The 10,775-nt window shown below is 45.7% G+C and overlaps 1 long non-coding RNA gene and 2 other non-coding genes across 3 annotated transcripts; all 3 read right to left on the bottom strand.

Moving 5' to 3' along the window:
- Nucleotides 1-2,028: 2,028 nt before the first annotated feature.
- Nucleotides 2,029-6,596, bottom strand: LOC119969259. The gene is made up of 5 exons (XR_005461321.1): nt 6,495-6,596; nt 5,851-5,953; nt 3,617-3,680; nt 3,161-3,249; nt 2,029-2,178 (listed from the first exon to the last, which is right to left on the bottom strand). It is a non-coding gene; the product is annotated as an uncharacterized LOC119969259 (long non-coding RNA).
- LOC119978744 lies at nt 3,022-3,092 on the bottom strand. Its single transcript, XR_005463560.1, has one exon. It is a non-coding gene; the product is annotated as a small nucleolar RNA SNORD50 (small nucleolar RNA).
- On the bottom strand, nt 3,895-3,963 carry LOC119978737. The gene has a single exon (XR_005463558.1). It is a non-coding gene; the product is annotated as a small nucleolar RNA SNORD50 (small nucleolar RNA).
- Nucleotides 6,597-10,775: the final 4,179 nt, after the last annotated feature.

Raw genomic sequence — 10,775 nt, 5'->3', positions numbered from 1 at the left:
AATTGCACTACTGTATTTAGAAAGAGGAACAGGCCATTAAGCCTACTCTACCATTCAATATCTTCACTTCAATGAAAGCAAATGACTGCCGATGCTGCAATCTGAAACTAAAGTGAAAATGCTGGAAAATCGCTGTAGGGAGAGAAAAGAGCGAACGTTTCCAGTCCGATGACTTTGTCAAAAGCCAACAGGCAAATTGGGAACTATTTATACTGTGGAGTGAGAATGAAAGTTATTTTATTCTCACTCCACAGTATAAATATTTCCCACTTTGTCTGTTAGCTTTGACAGTCATCAGACTCGAAAGTTTAGCTCTTCTCTCCCTACAGATGCTGCCAGACCTGTTGACATTTTCTTTTGTTTCTTCTGCTACTTCAATGTCTTTTCTCCCCACACTATTCGCATAACCCCAACATTGGATCTACCAATCTCAGCTTCAAACATTCTCAATGGCAGCTTCCACAGGCCTCTGGGGTGGAGAATTCCAAAGATTCACAACCCTCCAAGTAAACAAAATTCTCATTGCAGGCCTCTACACTTCCTAACCAGGGGAAACATACCTGGATGTACCATCCAGCCTTTACTCCTGTACTCAAATCCTCTTGCTTGCAGTAAAAGGCTAATATTCCATTTGTCTCTGTACCTGCATGTGAGCCTTCAGTGATTTGAGAAATAGTAGTAAGTCAGAAGATTGGGAGCATTAAAATCAAAGGCAGCAGGGCAGCAGTGGGTTAGCCCTGCTGCCCCACAGCAACAAGGTCCCAGGTTTTATCCCAGTTCTGGGTTACTGTCCGTATGGAGTTTCTATTTGCCCTGGTTTTGCCCCCACAACCCAAAGATATGCAAGATATGTGGATTGGCCACCCTAAATTCGAAAAAATGAATTGGGTAGTCTAAAGACAGCAAATTAGGAACATAAACAAAGAGATTAAGATTTTACAAATCATAGGAAAATATTAAGGCTCCTTCAGGATGGCAATAAATATTAGAAGCACAAGGGACCAATACACAAAACCTAATGGCTTACTAGAATTCTAAAAACAGTGAATGTTCTGGCAATAATTCTCAAATTCTCCCAAGTCTCAGCACATTAGCCTGGGTGAAAGGCAAGCTGTGAAGATGTTAGATGACTCAAACTGGAGGTTTAGTTTGGTTTTACATATTCTGCTTTTTGTACAAGTGAAACCTGTGAATGGTGGCATTGAGGAACCTGGGGTGCCCACCAGGAACTTAAGCAGGCACAAAGCAGTAGCATGCTGATCTTTTTCAAGGGAATAAGAGTGCAAGCATAAGGTTATGACAATTGTACAGAGCTTTTCTGAGACCACATGAAGCACTGTACAATCTGTGATTTCCATATTCAAGATTAAGGAGGCAGTACAGCAAAGATTCACTAAATTGGTCCCAAGGTGACCCAAGGACCACTTCCCACTTATCTACAATGAAATCACATTCTACGATGTTTGTCATCTCAATAACCAAATCCCCCAATGTGCAATCCAATAATTGAACAGTACAGATCCCTCTGAAATATTGTAACAGTAAGAAGTCTTACAACACCAGGTTAAAGTCCAACAGGTTTGTTTCAAACACGAGATTTCGGAGCGCAGGACCCAAGGAGCTGTGTTCCGAAAGCTCGCGTTTGAAACAAACCTGTTGGACTTTAACCTGGTGTTGTAAGACTTCTTACTGTGCTCACCCCAGTCCAATGCCGGCATCTCCACATCATGAAATATTAGAAGCACAAGGGATTGGTTTAGCACAGGGCTAAATCACTGCCTTTTAAAGCCGATCAAGGCAGGCCAGCAGCACGGTTCAATTCCCGTACCAGCCTCCCCAAACAGGTGCCAGAATGTGGCAACTAGGGGCTTTTCACAGTAACTTCATGTGAAGCCTACTTGTGACAATAAGTGACTTTCATTTCATATCACTTCCTGCCAGCCTGCACAAGCAAAATGTAACGCAACTGTTATTTTAACTGTAGCTGAAAGCTCAACCCAACCAAGGGTGGGTATAAAATTGAAACAATTAGTTTAACCTTTTTATTAATATTGGAAACAGGCTACATGTATCGTCATCCAAGAACATGACCAGGGCAGCAAGTTGTAATTGCACATCTTTGCAGGGATTTCTTCAGAACATCTGCAAAATCAGATACCTCCAGAACATAGATGACACCTGCAAAATAAAACAAAGGAAACTTGAAAATACAGAAGTTACAGCGTTAACAATTTACAGCAAGGACTTGCACAGCACTGCTAGCATTCTATGGCATCAAGTCAGCTTTTGAAACCATTCAAGATCCACATGGGACGTGAATATCATATTTACTGCTCACTCCCAAATGCCCTCAATTTGAACAGGGTGCCAGCAGTCTTTTTGAACTGTTGCAATTCACCTAGAGTAGGTAGGCCCACAATGGGGATTGTGGTCATTCCAGGATTTGGACCAGCAACATGAAGGAAAGCAAGTTCACTGTGATTAGCACTGCTGTCTCTCAGCTCTGAGGACCCTGTGTCTGTGTAGGCCTCACTCCCGCAACCCAAAGATGTTCCGGTTTGGCAGATTGCCCACCCCCTCCCAAATTGGAAAAAATAACTGGCTGCCCTAAAACTTTAAAAAGGAGGGATACCAAGTGACTTTGCCCTGGATGGTGGCAACAGTGGTCAGTGCTGCTGCCTTATCGCCTTGCGACTCCCAGTGGACAGCTCCTCCCAGAATGCCATACTATAAAATGCTCCTCAATCAAGGGCAGCAACTCATCTCAGAATGTAGTTGAAAGTCTATGAATACACCCGGAATAAAAACCCAGCTCATAATGATCATGAAACTACCAGATTTGCTGTCTGGCCCACAGCAAGTGCTAACACTGAACTGCCTTCAGAAATGGTCTAACAAGCCAGCCACTTCAATTGTATTGAACTGTTTAACAATTGCATTGAACTGTTTAAAAATGTGATGGGATGTATGCACACTAAATGCCAGACAGTAAACCATTAAACAAAACAATAAAAAGGTCTAATCTCAGCAGTCAGATCCGTTGTAAGTTTCATCAAGAGAGAGTCAGGTTCGGGATAGTGACATCATTGATTAGACCATTTTGGGAAGCGACAGAATAAATTTCCTTCAATAACGAGAAGTCTATTAAATGTGCACTTACCCATGGTAGAATACATCCCTTGACCAGTTACCCATGGTAGAATACATCCCTTAACCGGTGATAGAACTCTTCCATCTGTTACCTCAACACTGGAAAATAATGAAAACATGTATAGATTACAATACAAATCAAAACCAAGTGACTTTGATCATTCAACAAGTGGCTGCACATGGGTCATGGCAGTGTAAAATGTTGGGGGATTTACAATTAAGCATTTCAATTGTTACTTTCAGCTACTGCAGTAATATCAAATTTGGTCAATTTTGAGCATCTCCGTCATGGCCAAATTATGCAGCATCACCAGATTAGCACCATACACATCTGGAAGGCACAAACAAATGCCATAACAGTACAATTTTCAATGAGATCTTCAGCTTTGGAAACAACCAACAGTCAAAAGGGGCAGGTTTTGCCAAGAACAAGATTGGGTGCAGCAAAAACAGTAAAACCATTTACCTGCAGCCATTGTTAAAGAGATCAAACTTCTGGAGGGTAATCCATCATATAGAGCAAACTGCACCTTCAGATACAAGAGAGGGGCAGAACACATTCAGAGCATTTTGCAACAGATACATCAAGTCAGACATAAAAGTGCTGAAACATCAGTGGGATCCGGCAGTATCCTTGGTGAGAAATAGAACTAACATTTCAGAACAACTTTCCATTTTCTCCTGCAATGTTAAGTTTATTTACAGATGCATTACCTGCAGTATTTTACTAAGTCAGTTGGTCAAATCTCAGTAGTCAGATCCGTATTTTTTATCATCAGAACTTCAGGTTCGGGATATTTTTCATCATTGATAAGACCAAGAGACAAGGGAAAACAAACTAAACAAGCATGCACAAAATTCTGGCTGTACCACAAACCCATTTCTCACCAAGGTACATCTAATTTGCATTTCATTAAAAATATTATAGAACAGGCCCTTCGGCCCTCGATGTTGTGCCGAGCAATGATCACCCTACTTAAACCCACGTAACCCGTATACCCGGTAACCCAACAATCCCCCCATTAACCTTACTACGGGCAATTTAGCATGGCCAATCCACCTAACCCGCACATCTTTGGACTGTGGGAGGAAACCGGAGCACCCGGAGGAAACCCACGCACACACGGGGAGGACGTGCAGACTCCACACAGACAGTGACCCAGCCGGGAATCGAACCTGGGACCACTGGAGCTGTGAAGCATTGATGCCAACCACCATGCTACCGTGAGGCCCCAAGTGTCAACTTGGGGCCCCAAAGAGGCCCCAAGTGTACACAAGTGTCAACGTTGATAAAGGATCAACTGAATTCAAGACAGGCCAAGGACACCAGAGGCACTGTGGCTGAGTGCACCAAGAAAACTCCGGACTAACCAGAATTACAGCAGTTTATGAAATTAGTAGACACTCCGATGCCTGTTCAGGTACACAAGAGGGAGAATTCACCTAGCACATCTTTCAGACTTGCAGGAGGAAATCCACACAGGGGTCACCTTCACCAAAGGGTATGAAAATTACCATAGAATCCTACAGTGTAGGCAGCCATTCAGCACTGAATCTGCACCAACCCACCAAAAGTATGCACCACCCAGTAACCCCCACACCTATTGGACAAGATGGGACAATTTTAACACCCCATGGCACATTTTTTAAAAAGCATGATCAATCCACGCAACTTACATCTTTGGACTAAGAGGAAACCCACAGACAGCTTTCAAACTCCATAGTCACCCAAGGTTGGAATTAAGTGTATTGGCTATTCCAAATCGGCCCTCAAGTGTCCAAAAGGTGGGGTTACTGGGCTACCAGAAGAGGGTGGCAACATGGACTTAAGTAGGGCGCTCTTTCAAAGAGCTGAAAGGCCTCCTTCTGTACTGTGGATACTCTAATTCTATGAATTTAACCCAGATCCCAGTGTCATCCACTGCACCCAAGGTTTTCACAAGTTGGTTGAGATAGGATTGTGTCCAAATACAGGAGCAGCAAGTTTAAAAGATAAAGATGACAGAGGATTAAGTGATACAAAATCATACTACGCTAGAGCAGGAGCTTTCCATGCATCCTAGATGAACACTCAAGTGTTATCAACAGTTTAACTGGACAACATTTTATTTACACTGATCCTGTACAGATGGCGAGAGCATGTGCAAGCAAATAATTACTATAGTTACATGGGAACATTCATTGGGACAACTCCCAGCAATTTAGGCAAGATGTGGCATACTGGTCATGACACTGGTCTCATAATTCAGAGACAAATCGCTGTAGGACTTTGGTTCAGATCCATCAGCAGCGGATGGAATTTAGCTTTCAAGGGCAGATTTTATCTGGTCTCAGTAATAGTGACCAGGAAATCTTCCATCCCTACTCAACCCAGAGTTCACTCTTAAATTTAAAGCTTTCAAATTTACATCACAAGACACTCAGTTAACAATTAGTGTTATATTGTGCATTAGCTGAAGCTCATAAAAATGGCCTTCCCCACCCCCTCCCTATAGCAGGACAGCTTGCAATTACACCCACCTACCACTGGACATCCTGCAGTGCTTCAGTTACTTTGCACAGAAACATCCATGTGATAATCCCAAAGTCTTTATTAATGAAGTTCAGGAATAAGTGCTGGCAAGGGCACCAGCAGGAACACCCCAACATACTTTGAAATGGTATACAACACGGCATTGTGGCCTCACTTTAACAGCTTACCTGATAGACAGCACCGGCACACTCCCATGGTATCTGCACAGGTATCAGTCTAAGCCGTAATGCTCAAGCAACGCCACAGCCCAGTGCCCCAGCAGAGCCACGGCTGACCAGGGAAAGGAAAATGGCAACAATTAGATGGTGAAAAACGCAATACAAGATCAAACTAAAGACTCAGAGGGGAAGGCAAAAATAAATCTAACATCTTCCACACGCCAAATCTGCCAACACAAATTTTACAAGTCAGAACTATAAACTTTGGCATTAGACCGTCAAATAATAATAATCAGTATGTTACAATGGTCTGCAGAAAGGATGAGGGCCTTCTTGAATATTTCCAGACCTATTTAATAACGCAACAAAAAGTAAATCCCTCGGCACAGACCCCCCACCCCCACCCCGGGCACAGACCTCGCCTCTCTGTCCCGATCCCGCACTCCAACCCCAACCCAAGGTGCAAAGCCTGCGAGGGCCCCGTGTATCTCCACGTGGCGCCCATCGTGGTCCTCCATCTTAGTTTATTTGAAATTCTTGTTGCAATATCATTACGACGATCATCCAGAGATTATAAACCAAACAAACAAAGGTAGATCTAGTGCCAGAAAACTACATGAGAGGGAAGAAAGCAACACGAAACGGGCAGTCACCTCCTTCCACGACAGCACCAACCTCCACCATGGCCATTCCGAGGACAAAGAGACCGAGGAAAATGGCCGCTCGCTTATATAGGCCAACTCCGCGGAGCCCTGTTTGACGTTAGCGGTACGCACTCACAAGAAGGCACCAATCATTGGAGACGGGGCGGATTCCACGGCAGCCGTGCACGCGCATGCGCTCTGCTCACCCCCGGAGCCTGACGAAAGAGGGCGGGTCAATCTAACTCAGGAGCCTCAGATCTTAACCACTTGAAGAAATGTTTCATTTCTGTGCCCATTCTTTTAAATCTTTGACATCTGGTTACTAATCCACTTGCGAGAGTAAATGTATAAATATCATAGAACCGTAGAATTCCTACTGTGCAGAACGAGATCATTTGGCCCATCAGGTCTGCACTGACCCTCTGGAAACGCACGCTACCCAGACCCAGGGCGAAATTCTCCCAAAACGGGAGAAATCGTCAAACTGCCGTAAAACCCGGGCGGGTTTTACGGCATCGCGCCCCTTCCCGACGGGGGACCGATTCTGGTCCCCCGTCGGGGCTAGCAGCCCGATGTCGGAGGCTCCGACAAGTCGGGCTTAACGAAAATCGTTAAGCCCGCTTGTCGGACTTAGCGCCGGCTGACGCGTCATATGACGTCAGCCGCGCATGCGCAGGTGGGAAGACTCCACCCGCGCATGTGCGGGTGACGTCATCGCGTTTTTGCGCGAAACCCGCGCATGCGCGGTCCGGGTTGCCCCTCAGCCGCCCCGCGTATTGATACTGCGGGGCGGCGGAAGGACAAATAGTGCGCGGGCATCGGGCCCGCTGCCCGCGATCGGTGGGCACCGATCGCGGGCCCATGGCACCCTTGGCACGGCCGTGGTACTGCCGTGCCAATCGGTGCCATGGTTATTTTTTTCCAGGTGGTCACGACGTTTTTACGAACGGCAGGACCAGGTGTGTTTGCCGTTCGTAAAAAGGTCGTAAAGGGCTGGGACTTCGGCCCTTCTAACAGCTGTGAATCGCTGCCGGCCGTAAAAAAACGGCGGCAGCGATTCGTGTCGGGATTTCGGCGGGGGGGGCGGAGAATAGCGGGAGGGCGTCAAAAAAGTCGGGAAGGCCCTCCCGCTATTCTCCCACCCGTCGTGGGGGGGGGAGAATTTCGCCCCCAGTCCCTCGCTGATAAAGAAGAAACTTAGAACAAAGAACAAGGAAAAATTACAGCACAGGAACAGGCCCTTCGACCTGATGTGTTGGGCAGGCTGGGTCGATATGGACTGCACTTGATGCAGTGTAGCGAGAGACAGACCTCCAACACTTAATAAGATGCAACATGATTTTATTTAACGTCTTAACTATTATACATGTTCAACTGTAGGTTGACACTATGCTGACTTGACTGGAGACCTATGTACTAGCCTGGCCAGACTTACTAGATACCGCATGGTGTTTGCACTGGCTAGCTCACAAGCTCTGACTGTCTCAGTAGCTGGGTCCAGAGAGAGCGGGAAATCTAGTGCCCTCTGGCTTTATAGTGGTAGTGTCCTGTCTGGTGATTGGCTGCTCTGTTCTGTGTGCTTACTGCTTATCCTGTGTGTCAATCACTGCCTGTCTGCACTCCATCATATACATAGATGTATATTATGACACAGCCCTCCAAGCCTGCGCCGATCCAGATCCTCTATCTAAAACTGTCGCCTACTTTCTAAGGATCTTTATCCCTCTGCTCCCTGCCCATTCATGTATCTGCCTAAATACATCTTAAATGACGCTATTGTGCCCGCCTCTACCACCTCCGCCGGCAATGCGCTCCAGGCATCCACCGTCCTCTGCATAAAGAACTTTCCACGCATATCTCCCTTAAACTTTTCCCCCCACCTTGAACTCGTGCCCCCATGTAATTGAGTCCCCCACTCTGGGAAAAAGCTTCTTGCTGTCCACCCTGTCCCTACCTCTCATGATTTTGTAGACCTCAATGAGGTCCCCCCTCAACCTCTGTCTTTCTGATGAAAATAATCCTAATCTACTCAACCTCTCTTCATAGCTAGTGCCCTCCATACCAGGCAACATCCTGGTGAACCTCCTCTGCACCTTCTCCATAGCATCCACATCCTTTTGGTAATGTGGCGACCAGAACTGCACGCAGTATTCCAAATGTGGCCGAACCAAAGGCTTATACAACTGTAACATGACCTGCCAATTCTTGTACTCAATACCCCTACCGATGAAGGAAAGCATGCCATATGCCTTCTTGACCACTCTATCGACCTGCGCAGCCACCTTCAGGGTACAATGGACCTGAACACCCAGATCTCTCTGTACATCAATTTTCCCCAGGGCTTTTTCATTTACCGTATAGTTCGCTCTTGAATTGGATCTTCCAAAATGCATCACCTCTCATTTGCCCGGATTGAACTCCATCTGCCATTTCTCCGCCCAACTCTCCAATCTATCTATATTCTGCTGTATTCTCTGACAGTCCCCTTCACTATCTGCTACTCCACCAATCTTAGTGTCATCTGCAAACTTGCTAATCAGACCACCTATACCTTCCTCCAGATCATTTATGTATATCTAAAACCCATCGGGGTTTATATATGCATAAAAACCCATCTGGTTCACTAATGTCCTTTAGGGAAGGAAATCTACCATATTTACCTGGTATTGCCTTCATGCGACTCCGGGCCAGGCCTACATGTGACTCCCGGCCACACTGCAATGTGGTCGACTCTTAAATGCACTTTGATATGTTCTAGCAAGCCACTCAGTTGTGTTAAACCGCTACGAAAACACAAGAATGTAAAGCATTGAACCGGACGGACCACCTGGCATCGACCTTGGCACCAGAAATGACAACAGCAAACCCAGCCCTGCTGACCCTACAAAGTCCAGGGGCCTTGTGCTTAGGAGAGCTGGCCCACAAACTAGTCTAGCAACAGCCTGACATAGTAATACTCGCAGAATAATACCATACAATGTCCCAGATACCTATCACGATTCCTGGTTATGTCCTTTTTCACCAGCAGGTCAGAATGCAGAGGTGGCAGCGCAGTGGTATGCAGTCAGGAGGGAGTTGCCTGGGAGTGAATCTGAATCCCATGAAGTCTCATGGCTTCAGGTTAAACATAAGCAAGGAAACCTCCTACTGATAAGGGCAGCACGGTAGCTCAAGTGGCTTCACAGCGCCAGGGTCCCAGGTTCGATTCCCCACTGGTTCACTGTGTGTGGAGTATGCACGTTCTCCCCGTGCCTGCATGGGTTTCCTCCGGGTGCTCCGGTTTCCTGCTCAAGAATAAAGCAGTAAAATTATGATTTCTTAATGTCAATAATACCATTACAAATAAGCATGCAAAGTATATGTTATATGCAGGGAAGTACTGGCAAATGAGAGAAGTTTCAGGATTTGAAAGAGAAGTGGTGGGTGGAAAATTCCTTTTGTGTTTGAGGCCCCAGAGTCAGTTATTAACTTACAGCTGACAAGAAATGAAAAAACTAAGCTACTGTACCTGACATGTGACAGCACATTAAAAACATACCAAACGCCCATGAAGCTGTCAGCATTCTGGAGTAGCATCTCCCATGAATATCCAGTGCTGAGTAAAATAAGCATTTTGTTGTTATTGCCCTTCACGATGACCTACATGTACGAGGTTGGATTTTCTGTTTTTACAACGATGAAGATGGCACAAAAGAACTGGCTGAAGTCTGTACCTGATATGCGCATTGTCCTCCTGTGAACCTGATTGGCGTGAGATTGTGAGGACCAAGCAGGCTCCCCTTTTAGATTAAAGGTAAACAAATGTGGTGTGTGTCACTTAGGTTGGCTGATGTGGGTCGCGCAGGTCAGCTTGCGTGGCTCGGAAAGGTCAACCGGTGTGGGTGCCGAAGGTCAGCTGGTTGGCAAAAGTGGGTCCCAGGAAAAAAAGTTTGAAAAACACTGGTTTAACTTACCTTCTCGGCCTCTTGAGTTTTTATGCAACCTTTCTACATTACGACTGTTCCTCGTGCCTGGATCGTCTTCATGAATCTTTTCTGCACTCTTTCTAATGTCCCTATATCCTTCCTAAAATATGGCACCTAGAGGTGATGCAATACTCCAGTTAAGGATGGATCAGAGTTTGATACAGGTTAATCATTCCTGCTTTTTGTACACTATGTCCGTCATAGTAAAGCCCAAGATCCTGTATGCTTCATTTCCTGCTCCCTTAACCTGCTCTGCCACATTCAATGATTTATGCCGATAAACACGCAGGTCCCTCTGTTCTGCATCTTTACAGTTGTTTCCAGC

Source organism: Scyliorhinus canicula, chromosome 1, assembly GCF_902713615.1.
Source record: "Scyliorhinus canicula chromosome 1, sScyCan1.1, whole genome shotgun sequence".
Classification (NCBI taxonomy): domain Eukaryota; kingdom Metazoa; phylum Chordata; class Chondrichthyes; order Carcharhiniformes; family Scyliorhinidae; genus Scyliorhinus; species Scyliorhinus canicula.
Note: the sequence above shows the minus strand (reverse complement) of the source record. Positions and strands in the feature narration are given on the sequence as shown.